General features: G+C 39.4%; 1 pseudogene; it reads right to left on the minus strand.

Annotated features, from left to right (window-relative positions):
* Nucleotides 1-18,028: 18,028 nt before the first annotated feature.
* LOC127666874 (small EDRK-rich factor 1-like) lies at nt 18,029-18,295 on the minus strand (annotated as a pseudogene).
* Nucleotides 18,296-19,150: the final 855 nt, after the last annotated feature.

The raw sequence follows: 19,150 nt of genomic DNA on the forward strand, positions 1-19,150 counted from the left end.
CAAGGCTTGGCTTTCTTCCGTAGGATGGGTGTCAAGCTAGGCCAGTCATTGGTTGGCTGTTCCCTCCATCTCTGCTCCATCTTTAACCTGCATATCATGTAGGCAGAAAAAAATTTTAGGTTGAAGGTTTTCTGGGTGGGTTGATGCCCCCCCCTCCTTCCACTGAAAGTCTTGCCTAGCTAAAGGAGGTGGCTACTTCAGTCTCCATATCCCCAGCTGCTAGGAGTCTCAGCTCATGTCACCCTCCTAGACTTTCAGTAGCATCCTAAGTCTCCAGTTAATACAAGATATAGGGTTCTGTAGCTACATTCTAACGGTTGGTTCTCTGGAAGGGGAGATGGGAATAGGAACAGAGTGGCAAGAGAAAACACGTGGAGACAGACATGACTTCTGGTTCAAGTCTCAACCTATAATGCATCTCTCCCAAGATAAAAAGGCAGACCAAGCCCCTCCCCCCAGACTCCAGGCTGAGTTCCAGGAAAGTCATCTGGTGGTTCTTGGCTCCACTGCTCAGGCAGCTGGGTGGGTCACCTGCTTAATTCAGGAATTCATAGACCTGGAGGAACAAAGAACTTCACCTTCACTCTGAGCACTCCACCCTAAGTGGAGCAGGATCCTGACTAGCATGGGATTCCCTGCTCAACAAAGGTTAGGAGAAGTTCACCTTGACCAATGTCAAATTCACTATAAGCACTCCACCCTAGAATAAAAATTCCTGCTGTAACCTATTTCCCTATTATGCCCTAATGTCAGATTCCTGACCAAAGCCCTTGTCCTTGGCCAATGTCAAGTTCCTACCATGTGGCATAACACCCCAATATGGCTCTGTACACCAGAGATGCCTCAAACCAATTTCTCTTTCTCACTCTAATCCCTCCCCTGCCTCTGTTCTCCCCATTCCCCTCTTTACCCCCTCTCCCACCAAGTTCCCTCCCTCCATTCATCTCCTATGAGTATTTTGTTTGCCCTTCTCAGCGAGATTCATATATTCTCCCTTGGTCCCTCCTCAATACTTAAGTTTCTTTATGTCTATGGATTAAGGCATGGCTTTCCTAGGCTGTACAGGATTCTACGAGGAAGACAGTATCAAGGGATCCTAGGAATGGAGGGTTGGAATGGTGGGACTAGGAAGCCGACCGGGCCACAAAAGCTTGAACCTACAATCTATCCTGCTGTAAGATGTGCTGGGGCAACGGAAGCACAGAATTTGTGAGAGCGGGCAACTAATGACTGGTCTAATTTAAGGCCCATGCCATGAGAAGAATCCTGTAACTGATAGTGCCTGAATAGCCAGGAACTGGAGACTGGGAAATCCAGAGACCTGGGATAAAACGAAATAAAATCATGCCTAGTGATATTCTACTGTACTCATAGATGAGTTTCTCGGCCAGTTATCATCAGAGAGGCTTCCTCCGGCAGCTGATAGGAGCAAACGCTGAGACCCACAGCCAGACATTAGGTAGAGAGAGGGCCCACATCGGAGATCACCACCAGGTCTCTCCCCTCGGACCTCATTGATACCCCAAGAAGAAGGGAAGGAAGAATTGTAGGAGCCAGAGGTGTGAACACAACCTACAGATATCAAGTAAACAGGGCACATGGATGCTCACAGAGACTGAGCTGACAATCACAGGACTGTAGAGGTCTGTGACAGGTTCTGTATCCATGTTACATTTGTTAGCTTGGTGTTTTGTGGGACTCCTAACGGTGGGAGTGGGGGTGTCTCTGACTCTTTGGCCTCCTCCTGGGGCCCTCCCTGTTCCTCCTACTAGATTGCCTCATCCAGCCCTGATATGAGGGTTAGTGCCTGGTCTTATTGTATCTTAATATTTCATGTTTAGTTGATATCCCTGGAAGACCTGCTTCTTTCTACAGGGAAAAGGAAGAGGAATGGATCTGGGCGAGAGAGGAGATGTGAGGTAGGGGTACTAGCAAGAGTGAAGGGAGAGAAATCTGTGGTCAGAATAAATAAAAGAAAAAACAGTAAAAAGAAGCCAGCATCTCAAAAAACATAATTTCATTACAACCCTATATTGGCTCATTTTGAGGTGTTTTCCTTTTATCTACTCCATTTTCAAAAGACAAAATCAACAGTTATGGGCACATATAAAGATTTAAGGCACAGAATCTGAACATGGCCTAAAAGGTGGTTCTAACCCAGGGTTTGTCCTGAGTTTCTGGCCTAGATGTTGCATCCTCAGGCTTGGCTTGAGTGGGAAGATGTTGCAATACAGTAGGGAGAGAGCTATGGCTGAGATACTTAATATAAAATATTAAAATGAAAGAACCCAGTGTTAATCACTGTCGGAGTAGGATACACAAAGGTTAAATCTAGGGTCGGTTTGTCCTGTTACCTTTTTTCTTCTATGAAATGGGCTACACTAGTTAACTGTCAGTTATAGTCAGACGGACATGGGCTTTCAGGTTGTTAAGGGATCCCAAGGAGGAGAGCTAAGAGTGGAAAAATACTGAGTGTTGAGAAACAGTAGGGAAAGGATTTACCTCACCCTCTAATAAGGAAGTCTCAGAAAAGGCTTCCAGCTTCCTAAGAGGACCTCAGATAAACAGTCCGACAAATGGACAGGAATGCAAATGTGTGGAAAAATTGCCAGCCAAATGGCTCACGCCCCTGTGGCAATTTCCTCTCGAAGCTGTGGGGCACCGGCTGTGGCTCAGGCTTGCTGCGAGCAGGCGCACCACAGCTGTACACTTGTTTCTGGTCAGTCCTGGCCAAACATCCAGCTTTCTGAAGGATCCAAACTCTCAGCTAAAAGGATAGAAAATAATACAGCCTAACTCTAATGACCCCAAGAAATCAGGAGTTTAAAATGCTATCTCATTGGCTCAGCGGTTAAGAGCACTGACTGCTCTTCCAAAGGTACTGAGTTCAAATCCCAGCAAACACATGGTGGCTCACAACCATCCCTAATGAGATCTGATGCCCTTTTCTGGTGTGTCTGAAGATAGCTACAGTGTACTCATCATATACATAAAATAAATAAAATCTTTTTTAAAAAAAATGCTATCTTGTTTTGTTAGAAACTAGGTAAAAGGTCACATTCCAGAGCCCGCTCTTTGTTTAGACCTAGCAGAAAGGCCTTGAATAGGTGATCCTGGCCCCATAGGGTAACTGGAAATGGGCTAAGCTTATCTTCTGTAAACTTACGTACGCCATTACCTCTAAGCAGGAGTTCACGCAGCTGTAGACATTATAGGAAACTAATTGGTCCACTGAGCGCGGGCTCCGATAATTTAAACTAATTGGCCTTAAAACTATGGAGTGGTACAAATCAATTGGCTCGCATTTTGCGGGCTCTCCATGCTAAGAAATGATTGGTTTGTGATTCGCGGGCTCTGTTGTAAACTTATAAAAGCTGTCGCAATTCGGCACTCGGGGTCCATAGTCATCTAACCCTGCGTGGTGCATGGCTATGGAACCCAGAATTCTGGAATAAAGAAATCCTCATGCTATTGCATCGAGACCGCCTCTCGCAAGTGATTTGGGTGTAGCCTTCTGGGGTGTAGGGTGCTGGGGCACCCTCGATTTTTGGGCTCTTACATCAGCATCGCCTCCCTCACAGGGCTCTTGACAGGAAGTCTGCATTTGTCACTACGTGGCTCTTACCATAGACCGGTTTATTTTCCTCAGCGGTCACTTGGCTTCTCCCTAAGACCAGATGGTCCACAATAAAGAATAAGGACAGCGGTGGTGGCGCACACCTTTAACCCCAGCACTTAGGAGGCAGAGGCAGGCCGATTTCTGAGTTCAAAGGAAGCCTGGTCTACAGGACAGCCAGGGCTACAGAGAGAAACCCTGTCTTCTCGAAAGACAAACAAACAAACAAACAACCAAAAAGAATAAGGAGAAAGTATGAAAGTCATGTGCAACTAAATGTCCAATTTGCTATTTCACCTAAGCCATATTTTTGTATTTAGAAGCAAATTATTTAACCAATCTTCACTCAGCAGAAAGGAATTATTTAATGAAAGAGAAACAGTCTCCGCTTTTCTGGAAAAAAAAAAACTGGGGAAAAAAATCTGTGCACCTGTTTTTAAGCAACAGCCCTTAATTACTTCATCCTAAATTGAGATTAACAACAGGGCAGAAAGGCTTCTTCCCGGGGCCATACCATTGAGCTATAGGACAGAGTTTGTACTTGGATTGTGTGTGTGTTGTTCTGTTGCCAAGCTTAGAAATGAGAACAATGGCAGAACATTATTCTTAAATCCAAAAATAAAATAGAAATTTTGTATTATTAATATATCTTACTCCATCTTTAAATTCTTTCAGTCTATCATCATGGCGGTAGATAATGAATCAATTTTTTCATGTGGTCACTTGACTGATTGGTTGATTATGGTAGACTCTGAGTTGTGTAAATATGATACTGATGGGATTGTTTTCACTTAAAAATATAAGATATCCATGACAGTTAATAAAAACGTCATCATCTGAGAAAACAACTTAAGCAAATCTACAAGCACTGCATCTTTTATAACTGTTTCGGGGTCTTTTATAACTGTTTCAGGGTCAGGGTGGGGGTGTATCAGGACAAATAGTTGGCAACCACAGGAGTACTTCTTACAGGAATGCTAGCAAACCAGGAAGCTAAAAGTATTTTATTTACAACTGAAGGCAAGATGGCAATGATCTTGGAGGGTTTGAAGTTTTGTTTTATTTAATGTTAAGAAATGTCGGGGAACTTTCACTTCCGCTCAATTTGCAACTCCTGGTGCAGGGAATTTACTGGAACAAAAAAAAAAAATTGCAGTTTGCAAACTCTGCTTAGGGAATTAAAGCAACTTGAAATCGACGGTGGCGTTACTTTTACACAGGGCTTCCTGACTCATGTTATGCAATGCATTTTCACTGGAGATGGCCCTTCCTTGACCAGGACAGCAGCTAATCCAAACAGAATGCTTCAGATCCCCAGCAGAGGACGGCAAAGAACTGGCCCGTGCACACTAAACATGCGGCTTCCAACATACAACTTTTCCTTAACATTGCTTCCCACTGACTGTCCGTGGAATAGCCTTTCTCTCTGTTTTAGTTACATAAACTGGGAAGCAACAAAGGGAAGCAATTCTAGCTGGAACACACCGGCTTGCTGCCCTTATGATCTCCGTATGCACACCGTCTATCTGTGCTTTCTGACTGTGAGTTTGATCTACTAAGTAGGTCCAACTTGGTCTCTGGTACCTTGCTTATGACTTGTTAAAAGCAAACAACTGTGGAATAAATTAGCAAAGGCAACCCTAGCAAGTCCCCTGCCTTAGCCCCCCAAGTGCTAGGATTGTAGGCATATGCTACTACTCCTGCCTGGGAATGGGATTCCTTAGCAGTAACCACTGATTTCCCACAAAAGAGAAAGAGACACATTTCCTGTGGCCTCCTCATGGTACATGAGAGAATTTTCCACAGGCTAACTATCCGGAATGTATATAATTCTCAAAGGTTTGAAAAGAGGATATTTGTATTATTAACTACTGTGTGATTTATAATTTGTTCCAATTTCAGTACAGTAGAAGTAATTATCTAGTTATTGCCGGCACACTTTTTTTTTTTCAAATGAAAAAAATTGAGAAATAGAGTTAATCTAAACTTTTAGCTCACAAAATAATATTTTATGTGTTCACAGGCTAGGTGAGCATTAGGAAAACTGAGATGCTAGGTAGATGAAGACCATGCCCTCTAATCATGAATATTCTTGTATCAACTTTAGATTTCAATAGCCTGGTATATAATGTATTTATTTAGTCATACTATGAGGAGTCGTGAGAGAGAACAGAGCGTCTGTGAGCGTATATCACAGGGGAAGTTCATTGGTCTAAAGCGTGAGGGATATGTTCCTGGAGGAAAGGATACATGAATTGAGCTCTGTCAGAGGAAGTAGAATTCATGTTTAGCAAGGAAGTGGTCAGAGCAGCCAAGAGATGGAAAATGGTCCAGAAGGAAGGGGAAAAAACTACTGAAGAACATCTGTAGAAACACATGCTCATTTTCTTCTAAGCTACTCGAAGGCAGCTTAGAGAAGATGGCCCTCATGTCTGCAGGTGACTGTCCTGCATTGTGTTACACCCAGAAGAATGCTGCGAGTAGACAGGGGAATGTCTGTGATGCGTCTTGAGATTAGATTCAACATTTAAGTAGCACCTCGCCAGCTTTGTTATTGTTCCCCATACTCTTAAGTGGATTCTAACTCTGGAAAAAGAAATGAAATGGTACCTTACTTGGTTACAAACTTTTTTTATCCTGAAAGAGGCTTACTTACTTGGTAGACTTAGATGGGCAAATAGAAACTCATATGTAAAAACAGTCTTATAAATATATTGTATGACTACAGAGGTCTTAAAATATCACCAGTCCTATGTGGTTGTCTTTCTCGGTCAGTTTTACTAGCCTGTAAGACACACAGTGTAGCTGCAGGATCATCTCCTCAGGGGTGTGTCTATCTGGAGTGTTTCTCGTACCCAGTGTTTTAGGTACCATGCTACAGTCTTTATATGATATTTTGTTTAATTCTCCCAATGACGTTAAATATTGGGGAGTTTAAATCTCTGTTTTATGGGTGGTGTACTTAAGGCTTGCTTACTGATGCTTAGTAACTTGTTCAACTCCAGAACTACTTAAATGGCCAATAAGCATTCAAACACACATGTCTGAGATGTTGAACACTACAAAATCACTGTTACAATTATAGGTAAAGAGGACACATCCTCGTCATTCCGACCTGTCATATTTCACTGTTATTTTGAAGGAAAACTGATTCTGCAAAGCACTTGTAAACAATGTGTAGCTATAGTGTACACATCAAACCTGCCGATGTTTCCTTCTAGGTAAGGAAACAGTAAATCCTCTCTGGAGCTTTTGCAAATGTGGCCTGACATAGCTGTAGCTAATTATAATGATGTGACCTGTGTTGTATGGCTTGGGCCTGGGATTCTCAATTGTTCATATGGAAAAAAGGCCAGGATTGATAACAGTATGTTCACAAGTTTACAAGGAGCACAGACAAGGACTGACAGAGCTGTGTCAGGTGCTGCTGTTCTGTGAACCACTGGAAATGTGGTTGTCATCATCCTTATCATTAATCTTCTAAACACAGTCCCAGTAGCAATGCCACCTACTGAGCATACACAGGAAGAATATTCTCATTTAAAAACTTGTAGCTTGTTCTCCATTCTTACTGTGTCAGCAGAAGAAAAGAAGTTAACTCTTTGAGAAAGATGTTTTAAGAAGAAGGAAAAACATTGTGAGGATATAACTGTCATAAGGGCTTTGGAATTGATCCCAAGCATGTAAAAAGACCAAACATTGGGCACCTCACTTCCAGAAGATCCTGCTATACCACTCCTGGGCATATACCCAAAAGATCCCCCAGCATGTAATAAGGATACATGTTCCACTATGTTCATAGCAGCCCTATTTATAATTGCCAGAAGTTGGAAAGAACCCAGGTATCCCTCAACAGAAGAGTGGATGCAAAAAATGTGGTATATCTACACAATGGAGTACTATTCAGCCATTAGAAACAATGAATTCATGAAATTCTTAGGCAAATGGATGGAGCTGGAGAACATCATACTAAGTGAGGTAACCCAGACTCAAAAGATGAATCATGGTATGCACTCAGTAATAAGTGGTTATTAACCTAGAAAACTGGAATACCCAAAACATAATCCACACATCAAATGAGGTACAAGAAGAACGGAGGAGTGGCCCCTTGTTCTGGAAAGACTCAGTGAAGCAGTATAGGGCAAAACCAGAACAGGGAAGTGGGAAGGGTTGGGTTGGTAAGCAGGGGGAGGGAAGGGGACTGATGGGACTTTCGGGGAGTGGGGGTCCAGAAAAGGGGAAATCATTTGAAATGTAAATAAATATATCAATAAATTTTAAAAAAGAAGCTGAGAGCAGAAAAAAACAAAACAAACAAAAAAAGAAAATACATTTAATACAGTAAAATTGCAATAAAAAATCTTGTCATGAATCAAATGACAGTTTCTTTCTCTGTACCACCAACTCATGTTTCAAGTTAAATGATTTATAAATTGCTCGTGTAGTTATTTTTTTTTATGTCACAGACCAAACAGGAAAACTAATTGCTCAAACTGAAAGATGGTAAAGCGACAAGGTTGTATACAACAGAAAAGAAAACTAAAGTCCTGCAGGAAGCTGTAACATAGGCAGTGGGCCTAGACCAGTAGGTTAGAAGGTACACAGTGAGAGGAGGAAGATATTTGAGTCTTCAAGGCAAAGTTACTGCATAGAATCGGAAACCTAGTAGGCCTGATTAGTAGAAGCCAGAGTCACACGGATACTTGGTGAAATATTCATAGGTTAGGTAGGAGGCAACTATCTTAACTATCTATCTATCTATCTATCATCTATCTATCTATCTATCTAACTATCTTTGTCCTTAGACATTTTATCTGAGCTACTTTTAATCAGAATCCATCTCTCTACATGGTACAGAAGAGGAGGAGGAGGGAGTCAATGGGAAGACACAGAATGACAGACACGTCCATGAAGCAAGTGTCATCTTAGATAAACAGTGGTGTCTTGTGATCAGAAATTAAATCAGATAATTCAGAAGGATGTGTTTGGGCAGATTCCAGCAGGTGTAAATCAGGAGATGTGTTTAAAAAGAGGAATCAGATCACTACAACATTTGACAAGTGTTTCATTGGATAAATCTTCAGATTCTAATTTTAGAACCCAGGAAGATATGAAATACATAAAACATACACAGTGAAGAGTAAGCAGTAAAGACTACACAAGATAAAATTTGTTCTTGTGCACAAAAGATAGCAAAGCACTGGAGAGTTCTGATGTTGGTGTTCTGCTTAGATTATAAAACCCTTTGATGCTTACTTAAATATCAACATATATATCCTGTTTGAAGATATATACAAATTTCATATACCTATAACGTGGATTCATAAAGAGGTGAGCAGAAGAGAAGGAAGGAACACTAACTAATGATCTTGCATGTCTTCCTCACAGTATTCAAAGGGAAGCTAAGAGTCCACCGCATCTCTGGCTGTGCAGATTCTCCACACAGGTCAATGGCTTTCCTCCCTTTACTATGTCTTTCATATTTTATATGATTTCTTACTTTTATGCATAAAAATTGGTTTATATGAATATATAAATATGTATATATTCATTGTGATAACTATGTTTTGTTCAAATACAATGATGTTACACATTACTTTATAAGCTCAGCTTTGATTTGGTAGTGTATGTTTAATCTTCCTACATGTTTTTCTGATCATGTATAATGGAATTTAAACCACGGGGGGTAAAAAAAGAGATGAAGTGTTACATTTAAAAAGAAGCTGAACTAACAACCTCTTGGTATGCTCAAATTTATAACTTCATTAACTGTTTTTCTCTTAGAAAGATGTTGAAGTGACGTAATATCAAATTACCAAAAACTGTCATTCACATGATAGCCTTATAAGTGACTGTAGCAACATTGGTTCAGTAAAGAACAATTAGCTAGGTTTAAATCTAAAAATTTTAGAGAAAAAATATTTCTTGTTTCCATTTCAAAGGTAAATATGCACAGAGAGTATAATGATGACAGTGATATATGGTCCCCAAAACGTGTTAGTCATTTTTTTGCTCATCCCAGATTGTGTCACAGTTGGTGCTGGCTATAGAAGGCTACCTAAATCCTGATCTGTAATTTTTCATATTTCATATTGAGACAACCACATGCAAACTACTTTCCAAATCTATGACGTTCTATTCTAGTAAAGCAGTTGAGTGTGAACAGGTATGTAGACAATATGCTCAAGGAATCATTTTTGCTCAAATAGTTTAGTTTTGCTTAAAATCGTTTATAGGAGTTAACAGCAGGGAGTCGTAAAACATACCACCCACGCCATTTTCCAGGCAATCACTTCTGGTTGATTGGAGGTGAGAGATGAGTAATTTCTCTCTCCACACACTATGTGAGCTTTAACCAGTAAAGGACAATCACTGATGTCTACAGGAGGAATTTAGCAGTAATTAACAGTCATGTTTTCATGTAAGATTGGAATGGAAAGCATCACAGGAATGCTTTCTCCCACTGAGATTACAATCTGTTTCCCAGCCGAAGACTCATAAACCCCAAAGACTCCTCCTCAAAGTGGGTTTTGGCTTAATCAATGGAAACAGGGGAGGTGGAAATAGTTTCTACTTTACAGCATTGTGCAGTATCTCTTTGTATGCCATTAAGAAAAGGAAGGAAGTTTTTATTATCAAGGAAATGATAAGGATGCTAAGTTCATCCAATTATCTTCTCATCTCTCATGAGATTAGTGAGGAACTTCCCTCATGGAAATAAGATCCTGATTTAAAAGATACAGTACACAGGGCCACTTTATTCTTCAGCAGGAAACACACTAGCCCTAGAAAAAATGTGCAGTGAGTTATATATAAAAGTGAGTTAATATGCAAGAGTTACCAATATCCCTATATCATATAATAATGTTACCTTATCATCTTATCATCCCTGTTTCTAGAACAAAAGAGAGCTGAGAGAATCTGTGTTCCACCAACCAGCTGCCTTTTTTTCTTTTAGACTTTATAAAATAAGTCACTGAATGCTCTTTGAAAGAGGCAGAGTTTTGAAAACATGACACAAATGACAAAGTCCAAATTATTTACTCTTTTCAGTTATAGTCAGTGGCCCCCTATGTTCCCTGATAATAAATCAACTATGTAACTACTACTTCTTTGGCATTTTAATTAGGAAAGCAATAAAATATTAGAGTCCTGCATATGGCAACTTTGGCCAATGCCAGCTGAGGAAACATATTAAATAAGGTATGATATTGCATTTAAAAAGACATCACCATGAAAATGATAGTTTTAATCTGCAAGCTGGCACTAGGGCTGAAACCCATAGGGACTGTGTGAAACGCAACTCTGTGTCCCTCAGAAAGTGGATGCATCCCAGTGCTGAGAAAAGCCACAGTACATAGATTAAAAACTGCTCATACACAAGCAAGTTGTAAGTGACACTAATTATAAATTCCCTTGTTATATATGCTGATCCATTTTGAAAATGTATTGGTAGACTCTCAAACCAAGTCTACCACTTCTTGTTCTTGTCATTTATTGGTTTCTAAGATAGAGAACTACAACTCAACAAACATTTATTAATTATTAGGTTGGATTTTTTGGTGGCTAGAAAGAGATAATAAATATGTCTACACATTATAAATAATGTTTATAGATAATTTAATATATGCAGTGTTTTATGTGCTTAATAGCATGAGCTTTGAAATAAGGCTACTGGATATATGTTTGATTGGATATATGTTTATCTAAACCAAGGTCTCAAGCCTTTTTTGGTTTTAAGCTTTGCATCACATTATGACCAGGAACTTTTATAGCAAAGACTAACTTTGAACTTGTTATCTTTCAACTTCTATTTCCCAAGTTCTATGATTACAATTATGTGCCACCACAGTTAATTTTATGGATTTCTGAAAATCAAACCCAGGGCTTCATATATGCTAGCCAAGTATACCAACAACTAAGTAGCAACTCCTGTCATCAGTATGTTGTAGTTAAAACTCAGTTCTGCATCTACTTATGTAATCTTAAGCTGATATCTTCTTTTTATTCTCTTCTCCTTAAAATTGTAACAAACAATATCAACTCAAGAGTTACTATATGGGGTAAATTATAATAAGAGCTGTGTCATAGCTATTAAACTATTATAATACTTTGAAGTCAGATGAAATAATGATACATTATGCTCTTTTCTATGTCAATATATACAAAAAAATGCCTTTGGCAAAAATCCTACATTCCTTCATGATAAAATTCATGTTCAGACTGTTACAATGGTAACAATGTGATTAGATGTGAGGCCCATTCCACAAGAGTAAATCCATGCCTTATATAAAATAATTTAACCTCATACTGTAAATCCAATCAAAAGCACACGGATGAGGACTTTAGTTGCCCTAGGAGGAAAAGATAATACTGCTGTTTAAATTATCATGCCAACAGGCTGCCTCCTAATATTTATGTTCATATCCGTAGACAAAGGCTACTCTCGCCTTTAACCAGAGAAGCTTTGTTTTGGATTGAAGGGTAGCAAGTACAGAGATGTATGGTTACTCAAGGTGCTCAGAATAAGTTGCTTTTGAGTACTCAACCATAAAGAGAGCGTTGATGCAATCTCTGTAAAGTTCATGTGCAGCTCAGAAGAGGAGATAGAAGGAAAGTTAAGACTCAGAAATTGAGAAGGCTGGAAAGTGTTGAACTCTGGGAAGGACACAGCTAATGCCATTGTGGCCTCATGTCATCTGTGGCCATATGCTATGGATCTACACAGGCGGGAACTAACATAATCAATTATGGATCCAGTGAAAACTTATGGGGCACTGTCTGTTATCAATTAACTAGTAGCTACTGATGGCTTTGAGGGAGGGGAATTCAGTAATGAATTCACTGCTGAGGCCACCAGCCTTCAGGAGAGAGTTCCAAATCCATTTTCACACAGAAGTTCGTGGTTAAACTCAGTGGGCCTCAGAGAAGTGGGAAGGAGACTGGAACATAACAATCATATATTTCATAAATATACACCATTGTCAAAAGAGCAAACTCAATGAAAGTTTTTTTTAAATAAAAACCTTTAATTTGTAAACATGGTGCAGTAAAAGATGCTTACCTTATAGAGCAAAATTATAATTCAACTAAAAGAGCCCTAAGTAGCCTTCTGTCTCCTAGGACCTCCATTTTCCAACTACCTCTCTGTCCTCTTTCATCAGACCTGCTGATCCAGAACCGTATAGGTTAGATTCCCTTCTTGTGCCCATTTCCCTTCTCTGGGCACACCCAGCTTCCTAGAGTAGCCTGCTGTCTGCCCAGACTACCACTCTCTGGCCACCTCTCAGTCTACCTCTCCCCTCCCCAACTTCCTTTCTGCCATGTCCCCAGGGGCATACCCAACTGCTTGGAGACTTGCACTTCCATCTGAGTTCCATTATTCAGCCCATGGTTACCCATCTGAGGCCTGCCACACCAGGATCATCAAGGTGAGCCCCCCTCCCAATACCTGCTACACTAGTAACATCCAGGGACAACCAGATGACTAGAGGCCAGCATTAGACCACAATCAACAAAATATAAGGCATAATGACATCTTCAGAGCACAGCTATCCTATTAAAGCAAGCCCTGGATATCCTTACACAACCAAAGCACAAGAAAAGGCCTTTAAATCCAACCTTATAAAAATGATAGAGGCCATTAAAGAGACAATGAATAAATCGCTTAAAGAAATACAAGAAAAATATAATCAAACAAGTACAGGCCTTAAAAGAGGAAACAAAATAAATCCCTTAAGGAAATCAACTGAACATCCTAAAGCAGGGAGTGTATCTTGTATTGATGAGACCTTAGATTGCAGTAGCAGTTTTCTTCCAAGTATAGTAGGAAAATAAAATGCACAGAGAAGAAAGAAAATATGATGATGAATGTAGATGAGGAAGACTGATGTAGTCACAGGCTGATATATGATGGAGATGTTCCAGAAACTAGAAGAGACAAGAATGAACCTGACCCTAGAATTCCCAGCACCTCATGGCAGACATGAGTTCTCCAGAACTATTGAAAATCTCTGTCTCTGTAAGAAACCAAAACTGTAGTAATCTATTAGAAATCCCAGGAAACTAGGATACACACAAGCAATCTCATTGGGTTCATGATGGTAGCAATAGCTATTGCTATACGTTTTATGTCCGACATAGTAATGAAAGGATTCCTAAGCCCTAGGCTCAATTGCTATAGCACTGTGGTTGAGACCTTACAAGTATCAGCAAATAAAGGCTTCTTAAAATTCGTCCCTATCCCACTGAACTCCAGAGAGGACACCATGAAGATCTACATTAGGCACACAAATAGAATTTAACAATATGGAGGGGAAGAAAAAATAAGAAATTTCTAAAAAATGTAGAGGATTTTGGAGGATAAGGAATTTTGAGCCTATTTTGTTAGGAAGTAGCTCTTGCCTCTTAGTGCAACAGTAGATATTTTGAGAATTATAGACAAATTAGAATCTCTGGAAAAGAATCCATAGCATTGTGTTCTGTAGGCAGGAAGCTGGGTAAAAGTACACAAGTTTGTCCTACCTTGAATAAAATTACCTTTGTGCGAAGATGGCCTTAAAGTAGGTCAGAAAAGGACAGGAGGCATCATGAAATTTTAGCAGCGGGCAAAAGTCAAGTCCAAGTACAAAATATTCCATTCACAGTCTCAACCAAAGCTGAGTGTCTCATCAATTCCAATTTTAATTTTGCAGATTTCCACATAACTAGATAATATAAGATATCCATCATGTCTAGATGAGAAAAGGGAAACAGAAGTATTCTTCACATTTTGCAGAACAATGACTACCTTTTCTTTTATGGATGAAGGAGAAATTTTGTTTGTTTCCGTTTTCTATTTCAGTCTGAGAGCTGTATCACTGTGATTCCTTCTCTCTGTCAGAATTTAAGAAACATTCTCTTGTCCTATGAATTAATTAGAAAATTTAACAAGTACTTTAAGGAAAACCTCATTTACTGGAGATACATTTATCACAGGGTTATTACATATAACTATAAACTTAGGTTGGAATGAGATATAACTCGGTTCAAATTCTGGCTATCCATAAGGTGGGCATGCAATCTTGGAAGCATTGCTAGGATATCTAAATCTTACTTTCTCTATAAAGTGAAAATGATTAAATATCCTGAATCAAATGAAGTAATAAACACAAAGCCGATAGAGAGAGTGTGTGTGTGTGTGTATGTGTGTGTGTCACACACAGAGAACAATCTTCACATTTTTTCTTCATTCACCAGCCTTGTATGTATTTAAGACACATATCTTACTGACTTGAAACTTCATAGACATAGCCTGACTAGGGATCCACCAGTCCCCCCCCTTCTTCTTTGAAATGACAAACACATTTTCAATTAATAATCTTGTTCCTTTTCTGCAACCAGGAAACAGAAGCCCAGATATCCATTCTAGATATGGGAGGATAGTCACTGGACAATGCTATATGGTAGGGTCTTCAAGAAATCACCAAGACTCACGCGTCGGATGCCAAAACCGACTCGTTAATAGAGCTCAGGTCAGAGGTAGCCAGAATGTGACCAGAGATAAGAATCAGACTCCATTGAACACAATGCTGCAATGCAGTTCTGTGTTCACCTTTAACCCTTAGCAAGAATATCAAATAAAGGACATAGAATTGCCTTCTGATAATAAAACGCTATAAAGTCAGTAATAACAAAAAGATTAAAACAAATCAATGTTTATTATACAAGGCACTCTACCAGACAGGAAATAAAAGAACTAATCAACTTCCCATTTCACTAATGATTTCTTTGGCTGTGTAGAAATTTGAGTTTGACACAACCCCTTTTGTCTATTTTTTACAACTTGTTGCCTGTGCTTTTAGGGTCACATCCAGAAATCTTTGCCCAAAGGAATATTCCCTTGCCTTTGAATGCCCAGATATTAATGGTAGTTTTTTTCCTCCTTCTTGTTATATTTATTATGCTTTACTTCTAATAGTTTTCCAAGAGAAATGAGACTCACTGGAAGAACTAGTCTAGTTTATATTTGATAATGTATCATTAGTTGACCAAATTTTAGACACACTGAACAAAAATATCTGATTTCTATGAATTAAATTTGGAGTTGGAAAATCCAAGAAACCAAAGCTCCACAGGCCTAAAATTATTAGTTTAGATCTGAGAAATGTGCTGGCATTTTTTTTTCATATGAATGGCATGTTTACTGTGTGCTGCACTTGGATAAACTTTGAAGTGATTAGAAAAAATGCCTTTACAACAGTCAGTGGCCTAACTGATTAGTAGTGCCCTGTCTTCCCCTCTTATATGTTCATACAGACAGGCCTGTAAGGATGGAGACATTCATCACTCTAAGAGTCAGCCTCCATTTTAATGGCATAATTCACTAGAAAGTGCTTTTGATAACTCCCTGTCTCTGTTAAGGCTTCCCATTACTATTTACTCCCTGAAAAAATCATGTTTGGTTTAACCTGGTTTTTTTTGTTTTGTTTTTTGTTTTTTGTTTTTTAAGAATTAGTGTATGTGTGTGTTGGGGGAGAGGGGCATGAGAATCTGTGCTTTCCTATGCCCATGTGTTTAAGAAGAGGTGGCCAGAAAGGATATGGGCCCTCAGAGCTTGGGTTGTAGGTATTTTCAAAATATCTGGTTTATTCTGTAGAAGCTGGCATTTGAACTGGTCTAATTTTAAACAAATTAATATTTATATGATAATGAATGCATAATTTAACTAGGATTTAACTTTATGATTTCTGTCCTTACAAATAACTAGAACAAAAAGCAAGAAGTTCTGTAGTTGTCACTAGGCTTTGGAAGGAACAAATGAGCCCCTTCACAGACTTTTCTGTACTAGTCAGAACTTCAGGGGTTTTAGGAGGTGCTTCATATTCTATATGTTATAGAAAACACTTAGAACAAAACCTCCCTTTGACAGAAGCAAAACCATAACAAGAAAACTATTACAGGAAAATGTTGGAGTAGGGTCTGGAGAGATGTCCCAGAGTTTAAGACTACTTGCAAACCAATCGTGAAAAACAGACTTTCCTAAGTATGTGAAGCACACATGATTTCTTTATAGAATACTTGCTATTTGACAAATGTATTCCAGACAATGTTTGTGTGAGGTTTATTTCCTCTATACTCTAATGTTTAATGCTGGGATTGTCCCCTTCTTCTCTGTCTTCTTTATCCCTTTTCTCTCTCTCTCTGACTCCTTCCTTTCTTTCCTGACCTTCCAGCCCTATTAGTTATATTAACAACCAAAGAATCAATGAATATTGCCTTAACTGAATCATCTCTGAAAATCTATCATGTGATGATTTTGTTTTGAAATGTAGATAATTCCATGCAACCTCCTATTCTGAACACAGTAATTTTTAAAATTTATTTTCTTTGATATAAAAAAAGTACCAGGCCAGTAATCCAGTACCATATGTGTTTATTTTTCTTTGTTAATTGTTACCACACATTTTTGGGTTCTTGGGCTCTCCTTATACATTTACTCAAATATTCAAGTCATTCATGGTTTGCAATAACAGAACTTGCAAGAGTTAACAAGTAGCCAGGTCATGTGTTACCATGTAAGTATTACATGTACATAGCTATCTAATTTAGCCTAAATGAATCAGTTTTTCAGCACTGTGTGTAATTTTGCTGTTGTTTGGATGGGTCCAAATAATGAACTCAATGAATGCATAATTGACAGGCTGGACCAAGATCTCAAATGTCTACTATGCAACCTGAAGAAGAAGAACAAGGAAGGAAGAAAATTATTGCTCCCCCCTCAACCATGTGTTCAGATGCTCTTATTCCCGTCAAGTATAGAATTTTCTATGAGCAACTGACTTCATTTAATTTTTACATCATAATAAAGTGTTATATTTATTTTTAGAATTAAGAAAAAACATAGAGTTTAAAGGTCTGTACTTAGTCCATAGTCATAAAAAGGAAAGTTAAGGTTTAACTACAGATGTGTTTGGCCCATGAAGCAAAGCCTGGTAGAACACAATGGGGAAGAGAAGGTGTAGATGCAGGCCGGAGAGACACTGTAATAATGAAAGGAGCCTCGAGTGTGTTAACTGATTGTGGGAAGAGATAGCTATTTGCCAGAGCATAGTCACCAGCACATGTTCTGGAAAAGGCACACATTACATTTGTTCTTTGTGCAAGCCAATTGTAAGACACTATAAAGTTACACCCCTGTTAAAGTGTACTTCCATTAACAGACAAGGTGGCCCCCAGTTGAAGCAGGGGCCACTCACCCATCTTCAATTTTTTTTTTGATAAAAATAATATTCACCAATATGTTACATGCATGGTCAGTTCTTTATTCTTTGATGAATGGTCTTAAAACATCATATTCAGCAAGGCTGAAAAGTAAATTTTAAAATAGTTTTATAAGGACAAGTTATAACATAAGTATTGATAAATCACTCTGTGAAATTTTGATCTTAGAGCATATGATGCACCCACTAGCAATAGCACCCAGGTTTTCCAAAAAGCCAATCATCATTTTTCTCTTGTCTGCATAGATTTCTTCTCATTGGCTACCTTCTGCTTTTGCTGCATGATCTCTGAATCCCTCTGCTTTCTCTGAGGGAAAGATAGTCAAGCTATCCTCTTTTCGTTTTCCTTTGCTAATTTCCTGGGTCTTTTTCATATTTTTCTGTCGGGCAATTTCTCTTTGATTCCCACGGGACATGCTGACCAGTGGCTGGAGACTGGAAGACAGAGACCTGAAGAAGCAACGGCTGCTCAGTACTGAGGAAGCCTGAGTGAGCCCCACGAAGGCCCTCGGTGCAACGCCCGGCTCAGTCAGCCAGCCACCCCCATCTTCAAATTTTTTAACCCAGAATTTTTCCTGTCTAAAGAAAATTCAGGGACTGAAATGGCACAGAGACTTAAAAAAGGTCACCCAGTGACAAGCCCATTTTAGGATCCATCCCAGGCACAGGCACCAAATCCTGATGTGATTACTGATGTCATCCTGTGCTTGCAGACAGGAGCCTAAAATGGCTGTCCTCTGAGAGTCTCTGCCATCAGCTGACTGAGACAGATGCAGATACTCACAACTAACCATTGGATTGATGTCGGGGACCACTACAGAAGAGTTAGGGGATGGATTAGAGGGGTCGAGGTGGATTGCAACCCCATAGGAAGAACAACAGTGTCAAGTAACCTGGACCCAGAGACTAAGCCAAAAACCAAGGAGCATACATAATCTGGAGCATGGCCCCAGCACATATGTAGCAGAGGACTGCCTTGTATGGCCTCAGTGGAAAAGGATGCACTTAATCTGGTGGAAACTTGATGCCCCAGAAAAGAGGAATACTGTTGGCTGGTCACAGTGAGGTAGGGGAGGGTGAGAGTTGGAGAGTACCCTTTCTGAGGCAGAGGGGGTGGTTAAAGAAATCTGAGAGGGGGACCAGGAAGGGGGCAATTTTTGGAATGTAAATAAATAAACTAATTTAATTAAAAAAAATTCAGGACACATAATGAGAACTATATGTTCACTATAAACATTTCGGCTAGTACCAGTCGTGTAGTAGAAAATATTTA

Source organism: Apodemus sylvaticus, chromosome 16 (genome assembly GCF_947179515.1).
Source record: "Apodemus sylvaticus chromosome 16, mApoSyl1.1, whole genome shotgun sequence".
In the NCBI taxonomy this organism is placed as follows: domain Eukaryota; kingdom Metazoa; phylum Chordata; class Mammalia; order Rodentia; family Muridae; genus Apodemus; species Apodemus sylvaticus.